This window comes from Cricetulus griseus, chromosome X (genome assembly GCF_003668045.3).
Source record: "Cricetulus griseus strain 17A/GY chromosome X, alternate assembly CriGri-PICRH-1.0, whole genome shotgun sequence".
NCBI classification, from domain to species: domain Eukaryota; kingdom Metazoa; phylum Chordata; class Mammalia; order Rodentia; family Cricetidae; genus Cricetulus; species Cricetulus griseus.
The window spans coordinates 52,586,225-52,602,528 of record NC_048604.1 but is presented as its reverse complement, the minus strand read 5'-3'; positions in this window follow the sequence as shown (position 1 = coordinate 52,602,528).

Below are 16,304 nucleotides of genomic sequence, written 5' to 3'. Positions count from 1 at the left end.
TTATAGTTGTGTAGTTTGGTCTTCTTGTGGGACTCCTAATAGTAGGAGTGGGGATGTGTCTCTTAATCTCACCTGGTTGTGGGACCCTTTTCTTCCTAGGATTGATATGAGGGTTGGTTCCTAAACTTTCCGTAACTTGTTAGGGCATGGTTTTTTTTTTTTTTTTTTTTAAATCCTTGGGAGGCCTGCTCTTTTCTGAAAGGAAATTGGGGAAGGGTGGATCTGGGAGAAAATGGACATGGAGTGGGGTACAGGGAGGAGTGGAGGAAGGGGAAACTGCTGTAGGAGGTAATATATGAGAGAAAAACAAAAAGTAACTCACATAACTAGAATCAAAGAAATATCTTAACTGTGAAATATCCTTGCTAAGTATCTAAAACAAATTAATTAGCTGTTTTTGGAAATTTCATTAGTGAGGAAAACAACAATTAGTACACATTCACACATGCATATATATGCACACATATGCAAACAAAAATACACACACACACACACACACACACACACACACACACACACACACACACACACTTCAGTCTCGTAAAGAGATTTTAGATTTTTAACTATAATATTATGTTTCTGGAGTATAAATCATTTTGTGGCCTACCAAAAGTCATTTCTTTTATTACTTTTAAGCTAAAAGTTATGAATTTCACAACACATCTTGACTCAATGTCTATAGATAAAGAAGTGAAGACTTCAAATCATTTTTGTAAAGTTGGTTCTGGCAGACAAATGAGCTACACCTTGTTCAAACTCTTTCCTTGACTCCAATATCATCACCTTTGTCTGTTCCCTTTTTCTTGAGTGTTTGATTTCATTATGCTCATTCTACATTTCTCTTGAGAATACCATTTTCCCTATGGTCTTGCTGTGAGAATTTTACAAATGTCTTTAAACAAATGTACATAGTAATATTGTATTGGGTATTGCTTTGTGTGGACATTTCTAGATAACAAAAGAACTTTTGAAATGGTTTTGGTTTCTTTGAGTATTTCTTTATCAAATCATTGTTAATGGGCTTGTGGTTATATATTTAAATGTTTGGGGACTAGTGAGATGGTAAATTGAGAAACATGTCCTCAAGCCTGGTGACCCCAGTTTGATCTCTAGAGCCTATAAGGAAGGAGAGAACAGAGTCTTGCAAACTATCCATTGATCTGCACACACACACACACACACACACACACACACACACACACACACACACACGTAAATATATCAACAAATTAAAACTTAAAATTAGAGACTAAATACATAACTCTAAGGTTCATTTTGGCACTAAAACTATATAGGAAACAGTCATCGAATGTCAGCAATATACAACATTTGAAACTGAAAGCTGTGAAACTAAATTTTAAGTTTTCATATGTCAAGTATGTATATATTGTCTGAAGCAAAATGTTGAAAGTTATCTTGGCAGCAAGTATGTTGTTACATGTGTGTATATATTGATACTTCTCTACTCTTTCAAAATCCAAAAGCAGAATTTCCACATAGCCATTAGGTAAATAACAGAAATAACGTCTTTACACACTCACATATGATTATAGTTGTTTTGACCTTGCTCTAGAATTAATACACACCTTTCAATTTGGAAGCACTGGCAAACTTATAGAATAATATTTTAAATTATAATATTCATGATAATCATTATTAAATGTTAAATAAAGGCATGTGTCACTTCCCTTGCCAAGTCAGAAAAAAAGTAAATGGAGAATATAGAAAATGGATAAAGACCACTTAAATTAAAATAAGTGTATATAAAAATGCTCTCCAAGGTAATTTGCAGAATGTTATATTCAGGGAAAGACTTGACAAGGGACAATAGATTTTCTTTGAACATGAAATATTTCCTTCTGAATAGGTCACTGCTCAATATAACACTATTTCCATGTATGAATTATTGAGATATATACTCATATAACCTTAGGCAAGAAAGAATTGTGTAGTGCATTGAGGTAGGAGTACACCATTCCAATAGTTTGAGCAATTGATTTCCAATGTGAAAACAGCTTAATTTTTATATCACCGGCAGTCTTAATACCAGAGTCCTAAAATACAGGACAGTACTGTGCAAAGAAAGGGTTGACAGTTTTTTTTTCACAATAGTTATGATTTACAAAGTTACCACAGAATCCTGAATTTTGAACTATTATTTGTTAATGGTCAACTGGTTTTGATCCTTACAAGTCTCCACTCATGTTTTCATCAATTGACACATACATGGCCTTATTTTATGAGTATTTATGCTGTAAGATACCTGATTTAATATATATTGCTGATTCATTTCAAATAAGCTCTTGGCTTACCACTCCAGAACTATAATGCCTGAATGAGTGTCTCCAAAGATAAATATTTTCCTAGGGCACATTATCTTCCTCTCACACAAGGGAGGCTAGTCATTATTTTAAATTATGGTGTCAATAATAAATATCCAATTCAACAATATATGGGGGCAACAGCCAAACAATACTCAAATGTCAAAAATGTGGCACTAAATAGGATATGGAAAAGTAATTTCTTTTTACTATAAGCATATACATCAGTAGAATCAAATATTTTGCAACTCTGTATATGTGTATTATAAATGAGTGATAGTATCATAAATAATGACTTTAGAATTGCAAATAAATCTTAATTGTAGGTGAATTTGTAATTTTAGAACCTGCTAAATGAAGATTAATTGTAGATATGATTTCCATAAAGAAATAAAAGCTCAGAGAGGAGGACTTACTCAGATTTATCATGATGAAGCACAAGGCACAAATTTAGCATTGTAGAATTTGGTAGGACAAGGAAGAAGTAAATTTAGAGTGCCTGAAAGCACAAGAGAACTAAGCACCTGTTATCTATAAATTTCACAAGGCCCTACATTGCCTCTAAATTTTGTCTCAATAGCTGTCACCATTTAAATAATTCATTCCCTGTGTGTGATCTTGTATTGTAAAACAGAATGCCTAATCTTTTCTTTTCCCAGTGGGCAGTACAATTGTAACTCATTCATATGAGATTAAAAACTAAGGGCATGATTTTCACATTTCATTAATGTCATATTTGACTTCACAGTACTTGTTCACCCAGAAGTTTATATATTTCTAATATCTTTTTAGTAAATGAATATCACACCAACTGAAAGAATGGAAACACCTCTAGTTATCATTATGAACATGTGTAATCCTACTACTTTGGAGGTAGAGACAGGAAAATGGTGATTTGAAAGCCCACCTAATCTATATAGTGAGCCTGAGGCCAGTCTGGACTGCTTGAGGCACTGTCCTTCCTACCACCTCCATAGCCCCCTCAACAATGAAGAAAAGCTTTCTTATTTTATATTACTTTAATATTGCATGTAATTGTATTTAGATTTTATTTTCTATATTTTTCATTTTTCAGAAAAGTTCTTCAATCAGCAGTGACCTCTATGAGCCTCTTGCCTCCAGATTTCCAAGTGAACACCATTCATATGAGACATGAACACTATTACATCAAACTACCATTATATACATATATGATAAGAAATGAGAGATTAGCAGCTATATATATAGCTGTTATAAAGCTACACTCTATATGCTCTGCCCTTTAAACCATCATGGTTTCATGATAGATATGTTTGTATTTATGTTAGATATATACTTATTAATTTCCTTGTACTGACATCATAGGATAGAAATTGCTTATCTCAACTGACACCAGGATATAATATAATACATCACGAAAAACCCATAATAATTTGGAATGCGTAAAAGTTTACTACTTTCACTATTGTTTTAGGTAAACATTTAAAACAGCTGTTAATAAGTAGTAAAATGGAAAAAATCTATTTTATCTTCTTGTGGATTCACTCTTTATCTTTGGTGAATGTATTAATAAGAAAGGAAATGACAAGAAGTGGAGAAATAGGGAAAATGAGCAAATAGATTCAAATTACTATTCTAAATTGACATCCTTAATAATGGGGACTGTACTGACCTTGAATTATTCTGTTTTTTTCTACTTAGAATACAAGGATCAGAGATAACTTAGGTCTTGCACTCTAGTGCATTTAAAATAGTTTCCAAATGGCCAAGTCATGGCTATTTCCCTGAACCCCCCCCAAAAAAAACTGTGCATGATGGCAATCACTTTGAAGCCATAATTTCCATCCTGGCTGTTTGTTGTTGGTCTTTTTATTCTTTATATTTAGTAAATATTATTTATATTTAGTAAATATTTTTTCTTATAGTTAATATGCTCTGTCCCAAAAACAAATAGAAGAATTGTGCCTCATCCTATTTCTCTTTTTCTGGGAATTTCAATTTTAGTTTGCCGTATGGGTAATGAGATATGAAGGATAGGAACAGAGGAGGAGGCATTTGTATAGATTAATCATTTTGGGCCAAGTTGATTATAATACCATAAGAAAATTTTTATTTTGGTTTTGTGAGACAGGGTTTCTCCTTATTGCTTTGAAGCCTGTCTTAGGACTCTCTCTGTAGACAAGGCTGGCCTCAAACTCACAGAGGTCTTCCTGCCTCTGCCTCCCAGCCCTGGGATTAAAGGTGTGTGCCACTAATTTCAAGCTCCATGATAAGATTTTTAAAGAAGAGCTGACTCATTAATAAACCACCTAAATGGCCAAACTTAATACTTTCTTCTTCAATGTTGAGCAAATAACAGAGACCTTTGACACTAATACTTGGAAAATACTTAATAAATAGTAATTCAAAAATATCTTTGACATTGAAATGTCTAATTCCCTTAGTCCTTGGCTAGTAGTGGTCTCCCTTATCTTACCTCTAGTATTCATGTCAGTTAATTCTGATACTGTACCAGATAAAGATTAGAAAACGCTGTGACACAAATAAACGAAAATAGTACAACCTGTGTTGCTGAGAATAAAAGAGGGAGAGATTATTTATGGGTCAGGATTAGAGATCACAGCATTTTCCTTTCCCTCACAACTTAGTCACCTCTCTCCAACCATAAAAATGACTGCCCAATTCCACAATCTAACCCAAAGAGGAGTAGGCATATTAAGTTCTCACTTCTTGCACTACAAACTGGATTTTCCATAATATAATCATATATAAAAGTTGTTTGCTATGATCCTTTGAGATTATTCATACATTTCTTATATTCTTTCTCACCTCACTGTGAAATTTTAGTAGCATAGATATACTTCCCTGTGGCCCTAAGAGGACCGCTAACAACTATATTATTAATATTTTTTCTTTATAAGAATGATTTATTTGCTCTTTGAAGACACTGCCTGTGTTGAAAATGAATGGTGTAGTGTTTGTCATGTTACAAACATGGTGCCTTATAAACTGGAGTCTTCAGTTATCAAAGGTTTCTGTAGCTACTCTTATTAAAGTTCATTGATTTTCCTTTGCCATTCAATATATCAGCATAAAAATGCCTATTTCGACTACACATGAACTTTCCACAGTGCACACCCAAACCTTTTTTTTTTTTACTTATAATAGCTGGCATTGGAAGTAGAAAATAAATTCTGGATGTTTTTCAAATTCTAATTTATGATATCAAATAGCCATGATGATTATGAGGGTCCATTATGAGTAGAAAATATACCCTTTATGCCCACTTTTAGCAAGTCATTTTTAGAGGGCTACCTAAAAAAGCAGTCCACATGACCACTACTAGGGAAAATTTGTGTTTTATTCTGCCACAAAGCAGAGTGCTTTACTCCCTTTTTATGAGCCAAAGGTACATGGAAGGGTATAGAATGATGTTCATGTCAAGTAGCCATTATACTATTTCATGTATAATACTTCACTGACTATAAAGTAACACTTGAAACCAAGAATGATTTATGCTTCATATAATGGTTTCAAGAGGGCAATGACAGGAAATAGCTGCTAAGAAATATTCATTCTAAAGAATGAAAGGCAGAAATGACAGTGTACTCTTACAATGTTAATTAACTTTTATCAAAATGTATTTGTGTCCTTTCTAATATTACTTAAGTGTATATGTGACAGGTAATTGATGTGCAAGCTACTATCTTCCCATTTATGCTAGTAATACTTACAATAAAAGTGAACAAATTAATATGAATGTTTTATTTCTTTTTTAAAAAATTCTAATATTTTATATGATGTTTAAAAGGATTATTATAACATTCTGACATGAAAAGTAATATATACATCCATTAAATGTTTTGTGGCTATCTTAGTTCATTAAATTATGTGGAATTTTAAAATGCAATGAATTAAAACCACATATACAGAATTTTCAAATCTGATATAGTAGGAGAGAAAAAAGTGATTATTACTTTATAAAAAGCTTATAGAACTCTCTGGATAGTCAATATTAAGATACTTACCCACATACATGCACCATTTCTATATTGTTATCTTATCATTAATGATAAAATAAAGAAAATAATTATATTTAGTATTTTATGATCAGATTAATTCTGATACCAGAACTGTCTTGTTACTTTACCTTGTCACTTAGAAAATAAAAATTTCCTGCAGAAGTATGTTGGTAGGTTTGTGCCTTTCTAAGTTTTTAATCCAGTATCTTTGCTCATATTGTCTTTGTGGGGTGCTGCCCCCCTCTCTCTCTCTCTCTCTCTCTCTCTCTCTCTCTCTCTCTCTCTCTCTGTGTGTGTGTGTGTGTGTGTGTGTATGTGTGTTTGTGTGTGTGTGTGTGTGTGTGTGTGTGTGTGTGTGTGTGTGTGTGTATGGTATGTTTATGCATTTGGAAGCCAGAGGTCAGTCTTGGGAGTACTATTTTATCAGTTGTTAGCCAACTTTTTCCCTTTGAGATAGAATCTCTCACTGGAGTAGAAGCCAGCCAAAAGGCTAACCTGGCTGGCCAATGATTCTAGAGATGTGCCTTATTTCTGCTTCCCTAGCAATGAGGAAAGCTGGGATCTAGAGAAGTGTGCTTTTCCAGAGAAGAGTACAGCAACCAGTTGTCTAGAGTCAAATGATTAGTCCTGAAAACATAATAAAAGTAACATTATACAAGCTGAAAAAGTTACTTTTGGGAATATATATATATATTATATATATATATATATATATATACATGTAATAAACATTAGTAAAACAAAGGTCATGTGTTTGAAATAGGAAGGGTTTGGAGGGAAGAAAAGAAAGGGTTTAGATGAATGTTGTAATTATATTATAATCTCTGAAATATGTGTGCCATCATGCTTAGTTTTTTTTTTTTTAATTTCAGTTCTGAGGATTAAATGCAGGTGCTCTAGTCCACTCATTTGCCTGCACATTTCATGGTGTCATTTTTAATGACTTAGTAATACTCAATTGTATAAATGTACCTCATTTACTTTGTCCTTTCTTCTGTTGAGAGACATCTAAGTTGTTTCCAATTTCTAGCTTTTATGAATAAAGCAGCAAGTAACATGGTTAAGCGGAGAGATATTCCATATGTACAAAGACAAATATGGTTTGTATTCACTTACATGAGGATAATAGCTGTTAAGTCAATGAAAACCAAGCTATAATCTATATACCCACAAAGGGTAGATACAGAATAAGAAACAAGAGGAAACAGATCTCCCTAGGAAATGGAAATAGAATGGATGGCTGTGAATAGATAAAAGTACTAGAATGTGTGGATCAAGTGAGAAGCAGGGAGAGGAATGTGCAAGGGAATACAGGGAGAGACAGATAAAACTAGGGGGCATTTGAGGGATGGTATGCAAACCTAATAAAGTAGAAACTTTGGGAAATTTAAACATATATGAAGGCATGCTAAATGAAAATGACAAATAATGGAATCCCAATTGGACATCTATTATCACCAAATGAAGTTTCCAGTACCAAGACTGGATAACAACTATTAGAGTTATCGGTCAAGGGGGGCGCAATTGGAATCCCCAAACAGCCAAGAATGTCAGCCACAAGCTGACAGTAAGCCCACTTGCGGAAGAAATCACCTTCACAACTCATTAAATATAAAGATGTTGAGTCAGTGTCTACATACAGCCTTCACCACTATGCTCCAGCATCTTTGGTACAGGAATCTATTCTGCATGCTCTCAAAAGAAAAACTAAAACACCAAGCTATCCACAAAAGCTATATCTGCAATGGTGTACTATTACCAGTAACATATGCTAGGGCAATGGTGGCACAAAGCTTTTGGTAGTAACCAACAATTGACAGATTTTCCTCAAGACCTACTCCATGAGAAAGAACCCATAGTCAACACTGATTGGGTGACCAAAAACCTGAGAATAGATATCTCAGGGACCTTGGATAAAAACAAGTAATACTTCTCTTAAAAAGAAAAAAATGCTAATAAGTGGCCAAGCCACCAGAGAGCTCTCACCTCTACCAATGCTCAGACCAAAGGGGTGATCCACCAAACCTCAGATTGCATCTCCAGACTGCACAGCTTCTCACCAAATCTCAGAATGCTCCTGTGACTGCACTGAGCTCTAATGTGGGAAAATACCAATGCAGAGCCAGGTAAAAATACAATGGTATTTAATAGGGAAAATCCTTACTTACAGAGCGACTTAGCCAGCCAGCAGGGCAGCAGTCCATACAGCAAACCAAAAGTGAAACCTAAAGCAGAACCCTGCCACCTGAAGTCCCTCACTCTACATCATCTTGACCTCGCCTTTGAAGGCGTGTTCAGGCACACCTGTAGCCATCCCATAAGCAGGCATGGCTACAGCTTCCACTACACTAATAGAATGACTCCTAAAGATATTTTGCAATACTCATAGATCTATGCCTTGTTCAGCTATCATCAGAGAATCTTCCTGCTGCAGCAGATGGGAAAAATAAAAATACAAAGACCCCAAACCAGATATTACAAACAGAATTAAATACCTTAGAACACTCAGCTCTAAATGGGATGTCTCCATCAAATGTGTCTCCTTAGAACTCATGGAACCCTGCAAAAGAGGAGGTGGAAAGAATATAAGAGCCAGAGGGGCTGGAGGACAACAAGAAAGCAAGACCTTCTAAATGAACATGAGTATAGCTCATATGAACTCACAGAGACTGAAGCAGTATGCACAGCACTTACATGGGTCTGCACATGGTACACAGTGTATACATTATGGATTCCAGTTTAGTGTTTTGAGGGATTCCCAAGTGTATGAATGAATGTGTCTCTGGTTCTTGTGCCTTTTTTGTCTTTGGAGGATATTTTTTTTATTTTTTAATTTAAATTAGAAACAAGCTTGTTTTACATGTCAATCTCACTTCTCTCTCCTTCCCCTCCTCTCCTGCCTCCGACTGACCTCCTAACCCATCCCTTTTCTGTTCCCCAGAGAAAGTGAGTCCTTCAATGGGGGAATCTTCAAAGTTTCTCACATTATGTGGATCAGAATCTAGGCCCTCTCCGTGTGTCTAGGCTGAGAGAGTATCCCTCTATGTGAAATGGGCTCCCAAAGTCCATTTGTATACTAGGAATAAATACTGATCCACTACCAGAGGCCCATAGATTGCCCAGGCCTCCTAACTGACACCCACATTCAGGGGGTCTGGGTTGGTCATATGCTGGTTTCCCAGCTATCAATCTGGAGTCCATGAGCTCTCCCTTGTTCAGGTCAGGTGTTTCTGTGGGTTTCTCCAGCCTGGTTTTGACCCCTTTGCTCATCACTCCTCCCTCTCTGCAAATGGATTCCAGGAGTTCAGCTCATTGTTTAGCTATGGGTGTCTGGTTCTGCTTCCATCAGCTATGAGATGAAGACTCCAGGATGGCTTATAAGGTAATCGTCAATCTAATTATTGGGGAAGGGCATTTAAGGTAGCCTTCCACTGTTGCTTAGATTGTTAGTTGGGGTCATCCTTGTAGATCTCTGGACATTTCCCTTAGTGCCAGATTTCTCTTTAAACCTATAATGGTTCCCTCACTTATGGTATCTCTTTTCTTGTTCCCCTCTGTTCTTCCCCCAACTTAATCTTCCCACTTTCTCTTGTCTTTATGCTTGTTTCCTTCTGTTACTTTGTATTGTCCAATTTATATGTGATGACCTTTGTTTTATGTTAACATGTTTATTGTGCTATATTTTTTAAACATGAGAGAAAGAGACAGAGAAAGGAAGAAGGAATGAAGGAAGGAACACAGGAAGGAACAAAGGAAGAAAACCTAGACACTAAGGTAAAGATTAACAAGTGAACAATGACTTATACCTGCTGGGAGAGGACAAATCAGTTTTCTCCCGTCGAGAAAATTGCAGGACAGGTTTGATCTTCCAGAATAGTTTAGCAACAAATAATTAGAATCCAGTGTTTTGTTTGTTTGGTGTTTGTGTGTGTGTGTGTGTGTGTGTGTGTGTGTGTGTGTGTGTGTGTTGTGTTGTGTTATTTTATTGTTGTTTTCTTTTTGGGCATTGTTTTATCATGTTTTTTGGTATGGGGGACTTGTTATATTATCAGGATTTTGAGCAAGAACTTAACGTTGGGTAATGACCGGTAGATGATCTGGAAGGACTTGTGGGAGAAGAATATGATCAAAATATGCTTAAATTAAAATAAAATAAAAAATGCATGCAAGCCCACACATTACCTCATGACTATTTCTCTAGTCAGGATTATATCCATGAAAATTCTTTTAATACCTTACTGAATCAATTGTGTTGTATAATACTTGCATATAGTATATAATTTGGAAAGACTGACACATCTATAGTCATATATCTATAACCACAATTAATATAGTGGATTTTTATATTCATTATTTCTCAAACTATTTCTACTAACCCAATTGCAATACTTCCATAGTAACTCTTTATTACAAATTACCATCAACTTGCTTCTTGGCATTTATTATCAACTAATTTCATTGTTCTAGTGTTCTGTATATATACAATTTTCTTTCATTTTTTTGCAATAAGTACAATGACTTGGAATGCAATCTATGCTGTTCTTGATGTCATTAACTCTTTATTGTTAACTGCTTAGCACTAAATATGATTATACAGATATTTCAAAATAAATTTACATTGTCATCAATTATTTATGTTATTAAAGTTGTCTTCCAATTGAGGAAATTAAAAATAACACTTAATAAGAATTTGTAAATATTTATAAATTAATTTATACTTTACTTCAGTTTGTTTAATCACATGCATTTCATGGTCTGTCATATAGTAATAGTCATTAATATATTATGAAATTGCCAAATAGTTGTCCGGAGAGATTATATCAGTTTTCATGGCTAGCAACACAAATTCAGAGACCTAGTGACCCCAGAAATTGTCAGCATTTTGTGTATCATTTCGAGTAGTTATTTTATTACTAGGCATTCTAATAGCTGTGCATGTAATTTTTATCTCATTCATTTGTGTCTGATTAGTGAATTATGGCTCATGTGATTAGTTTCTATCCACATATTTTCCTAAAATATCTGTCCCTGTTTTTTGTCTGTTTTACCATTTGTTTGCTTCATTGCTTTTTCTTTGTTCATTTATTTTATTTTATGGGCTATTTATTTTCTATGTTAGCTCCTTCTTTGATAGACCATTTACTAGAGATTTTAACCTCAGTGTATGATCTCTCTGTCTATTTATTTTCTTAAGAGTGCAATGAATTATTGAAGGTCTTAATTTAAATTCATCATCATTTTTCTTTACACATTCTCCTTTCTTTATGGTATGAGGTATGGTTTATAATATTCTTGGTTTTATGTGTTGTTAAATGATTATTCAGTACTATTTGTAGAAAACCTACAAAAATAATATACTATTGACTATAAACTGAAATATATTTGTGCCTTTCTAAATAAAATGAGCTTATCTATCTATTATCTATCTATCCATAGTTCAGGTTTCTTTATATTTCTAATATAAGTGAAATAATATAGTATTTATCTTTTCTGTCTGGTCAATTTTGATTAGCATAAAAATTGATTTGTTACTTCCATATTTTGGCAAATCAGGATATTTTATGATTTTCAATCTGAATGATATTACATTACATATGTAAAAAGAGTGGAAAAACCATACATATTGTGACATTATATATAGGAAGTAAGATTATGAATAATACATACATATATTATGCAATATTATTGACTCAATGAAGAATTGACTAAAGTAGTTTGTCATGGTGTAATGAGTGGGAACACCTGCAATTTTTTACTATTGTTTAGAACAATTTATATTTTATTGCTTATTTATTTATTTATTTGATTTTTTGAGACAGGGTTTCTTTGTGCAGCCCTAGTTGTTCTGGAACTCACTCTATAGACCAGGCTTGTCTTGATCCCCCTGCCTCTGTCTTGGAAACTGACATGCCCTGGTTAAAGCAGTTTTTCAATTTAAATATATCATATGAGATATCATATCCTTCTTCCTCAAGCCCTCCAAGGTCCTTTTCTTCTCCTTACCCTATTTTAATTTCTTTCTCAAAAGAATAAAAATTGAATATAAGAAAAAAAGAAAAACAACCTATCAACATTCACATAATCTTTAGTCATCAGATAATGTGAACAATGCTGCAATAAACAAAAAAGTTGTTATATGTCCATATAATTTTATATTTAATAGGAATGTACACACTATTTACCATGATAACTGAATTCATATATAAGCCCATTCATATTGTACACAGCTCCCTTTCTCCATATAATCACCAACATTTATCACCTCATCATATATACATGAAGTAAGATTTCTTTTTGTAATTCTTATACAATTCATTGTTTTTAATTTAAATAGAAAAAGACTGTCTCTAAATGATATCAAACTTCAAATAACCATGAATAGAAACAACTTTGACAACGAAGAAAACTAGAAGACCATCTATCTTATCTGATAGAAGAGTTATAAAGCAACAGTGTACAAAACTGGTGAATCCATTCCATTCTTTTAGGTATTTATATCTTTATATTTAAAGTAAATTTATTAAAATTAGAACATACATAAAATTTGTATTTTGTTTTTCAAAGTGATAAAATATCTTATATTTAGAGAGTTAGGTCAGTTGTCATAAAGTTTTACAGATGTGGTTGAATTTAAACACACACTTACACATTTTAAATTCTTCTTTTTATTATTTACTTCACATTTCCCTGTCCTTGCTTAAAATGAATATATTTATCATAACATATTACTCCCTTTTGGCACATTAATTGTAATTATTGGTTTCATTATTTTAATGGTTTCTAGCAAATTACAATATGTACTTAACATATCACCATTTAATTACAAGTGATATTGTACTTATTCTACTATATTATTGCAAATAGTAGTTTTCCTACTTGTGACTTCTATACCATTGTGAAATGGTTTACTTTTCACTGTTATTCATTTCATACTACATTGTATGGGCTGGGCTTCTGTTTAAATAGCATTTTAACTTTTAAAAAATATGTTAAATAATAAGACTATATATATATATATATATATATATATATATATATATACCCACCTATTTCCCACTTTTGGTCTTCATCATTTCTGTTTGTAGATACATATTTTTATGTGCTACCTCTGTCTTTCTGCACAAAAGACCTTTCACATTTTTGTAGTCTATATTCACTAGTAAAGATTTTTTAATACCTATCCCTCTCAAAATACCATTATTAAACTTAAACTCTTGACATACATTTTTTTCTGGGTGTAGAATTCCCTTTCCTCCATAATTTCATGAACTTTCCAATGCTCTTTTGTTCTTATTTCTTAGAATAAGAAAATTGTTAGTTGTTCACTGCTTTTAAGACTACCACTCTTTCATGTCATTATAACTATCATTTGTCTCGGTGTATTTTCTTCATTATCTATGAGTCTATTTATCAGATATTAGTTGTAATGTGCTCAATTATACACTTCTGAAATACAATATCACAGAATGTGATATTAGTTTTAATAGGGCCTAAAGCTCTGACAATGACTTTAATCCAGTCCTACTGTAATGTTTACAAGAAGAGCAAATTGTGATACACAAAGAAATGCTAGAGAGATGAGCACATACAGAGAAAGGATCATGTGAGAACACAATAAGAAGAGGTCATCTATAATCTACAGAGAGAGACCTCTGGGGAATAAAAACAAGCCTGACAACACGTTCATATCTGATTTCTAGCATCCAGACAGGAGAAAATCAATTTCTACTATTTAAGCTATGTAACCTTTGCTATTTTGTTATGACAATATTAGCAAATGAACTTAGTTGTTTTCATTGTATCTGGATAATTCTAAATTATTATGTATTCAAATATTAATCCTGAGGCATCTGAATTATATTTACATTTTTAAGGCTTGGTATGGCTCTCTACCCTCTAATTCACAGATACTTAGCTTTATAAATTTCTATTCTTTTTGTGTTTAATCTTGATTATTTTCATGGTTATATCCTCAACATTACTAATTTTTACCTGCAATTTCGTTTTCTGCAACTATTCTCATCAGTATATTTTTTATTTCAGCAATATCTTATGTATTTCCTTGTTTTATTTTTTAATTCATCAGATATAGGATAAAAACTATTTTGTGTTTTTAAACTAATTTAAACATTTAAATCAGCTAAAGGTCAATTTCAAACAATTTGTCTCTGTTTGATAAGCTTTATTTGCCTAATTTTGCTTGCTTTGTCACTTTTTATTTGGATGTCAGACAGTATTAATAATACTTTGCATTGATGGTGATGCATGCTATTGGATTCCTATGGTTATTCTTGAATTTAGTTCTTAGTTGTAATTATTCTGAACTAGTATTTTTCCTTATGGTTTTGTTTTAAAGATTTGCTAGATATGATCCAGGTAAAATAGGGCATTGTAGAATAGATTTAATTATTTCCCCTGTTAAGAGACAAGATGATTCTTGGTATTTCACATAGTTTTCTGTAGCTGGAGCTTTTCTCTACATACCACACACCAGTCCTGCAGTCTCTTATAAAATTTTCACTCAGAGGCTTAATATTAATTATAATCTTTGGCCAATGGCTCAAGCTTAATACTAGCTAACTCTTACATTTAATTTAAACCATTTATATTAATCTATGTAGTGCCACATGACCCATCACTTACTGGTGGTGACTCTCCGACATCTTTCTCCTTTGGTTGCTGGATGACGTGCCCCTGACTCTGTCTTCCTTTTCCCTGTATCTCTGCTTGGATTCCCAGCCTACCTATAATCTTCCATGCCATAGACCAAAGCAATCTTATATATCAACCAATAATAGTAACACATATTCTCAGAGTGCAAAGGACATCCCACTTCAGTGTTTCACAGGTGAAATGGTTTAGTAGTATGAGTGATGGGAATAGTCAATCCTTTCAGCACTGTGTGAGTGTCTGACATCATTGTCTTTAGCCATTGATAATTTTTCCTAGAGCAGTAGCTTCTTTGTATGCATGTACTAATTTGTGTTCTCAGAGGAGATTCAAAGAGTATCTCCCATCCTCATATACACCAACCACTTCTCTCTGTTCTATGCTGCAAATTCAAGGTTCTTTGTTCTTTCATTATCTCATGAAGTAAATAAGAATGGAATCTGTTTGGGTCCCTCTTCTCTGTAACACAAACTGGAAACTCATTCAAAGCATTAAGTAGAAACAATTTCATTCATTTTGATTTACTTGTGTTAAGAATCATCTTCCTCTGCTTCCTAATGTTCAATGTCTTGAAACTGTTGTTTAATTTACTTTATCCATTCTTGTAGTTCTTGAGATGAACAGGTAAATATAGTAACTGCATCTCTATCTTAGATGAAGTATCAGTCCTGATTTATATAACTTTCTTCCTGATTAAGTATCTAATCTACAGTTTTTAACAATTTATTATAATTTTAGTTTTTTTCTTGATTTTTGATATGTTTTTTTCCAGCCTGAAAGAGGCCTCAAGTAAATAATCTAAAGGCTGATATGCAGTTTAGTGGGAAATGCTTGAATCATTAAGTTTTATCCCCAGGAAAACATTCTACTTAACTCGGAGTAGTTCATCTGTTTTTGATTCCTAGGAGCAAGGGAAAATCAATAAATACCAGCCATATCCCAATTATCCACTCTCAGTGACTCTTCTCTTTATTGGGTCTATGAGCCATGAGCTTTTACCTAAAGTAAAATAATTACAGATAAAATTGCATTTTGGTATTATGTCTTGGCCTCCAAGAAAGGTATGTATTTTGTACAGGAAAAAAGAATGGTTCATTGAAGACAAACAAAGCAAAAAAAAAAAACAGCCTATGCTGTGCCAGTCCAAATTCAATAAAAATGAGACTGTTATTTACCATTAATAATATGAAATGCTGTCTACCTAAAACAAATGTTCCCTTTTGGAGCTACTGTAGCATAAACATATGTCAATCAACCTTGTTATGTAATTTAGTTATTTTTGGACAAAAATAACTTTTTGCTACCTTTTCAA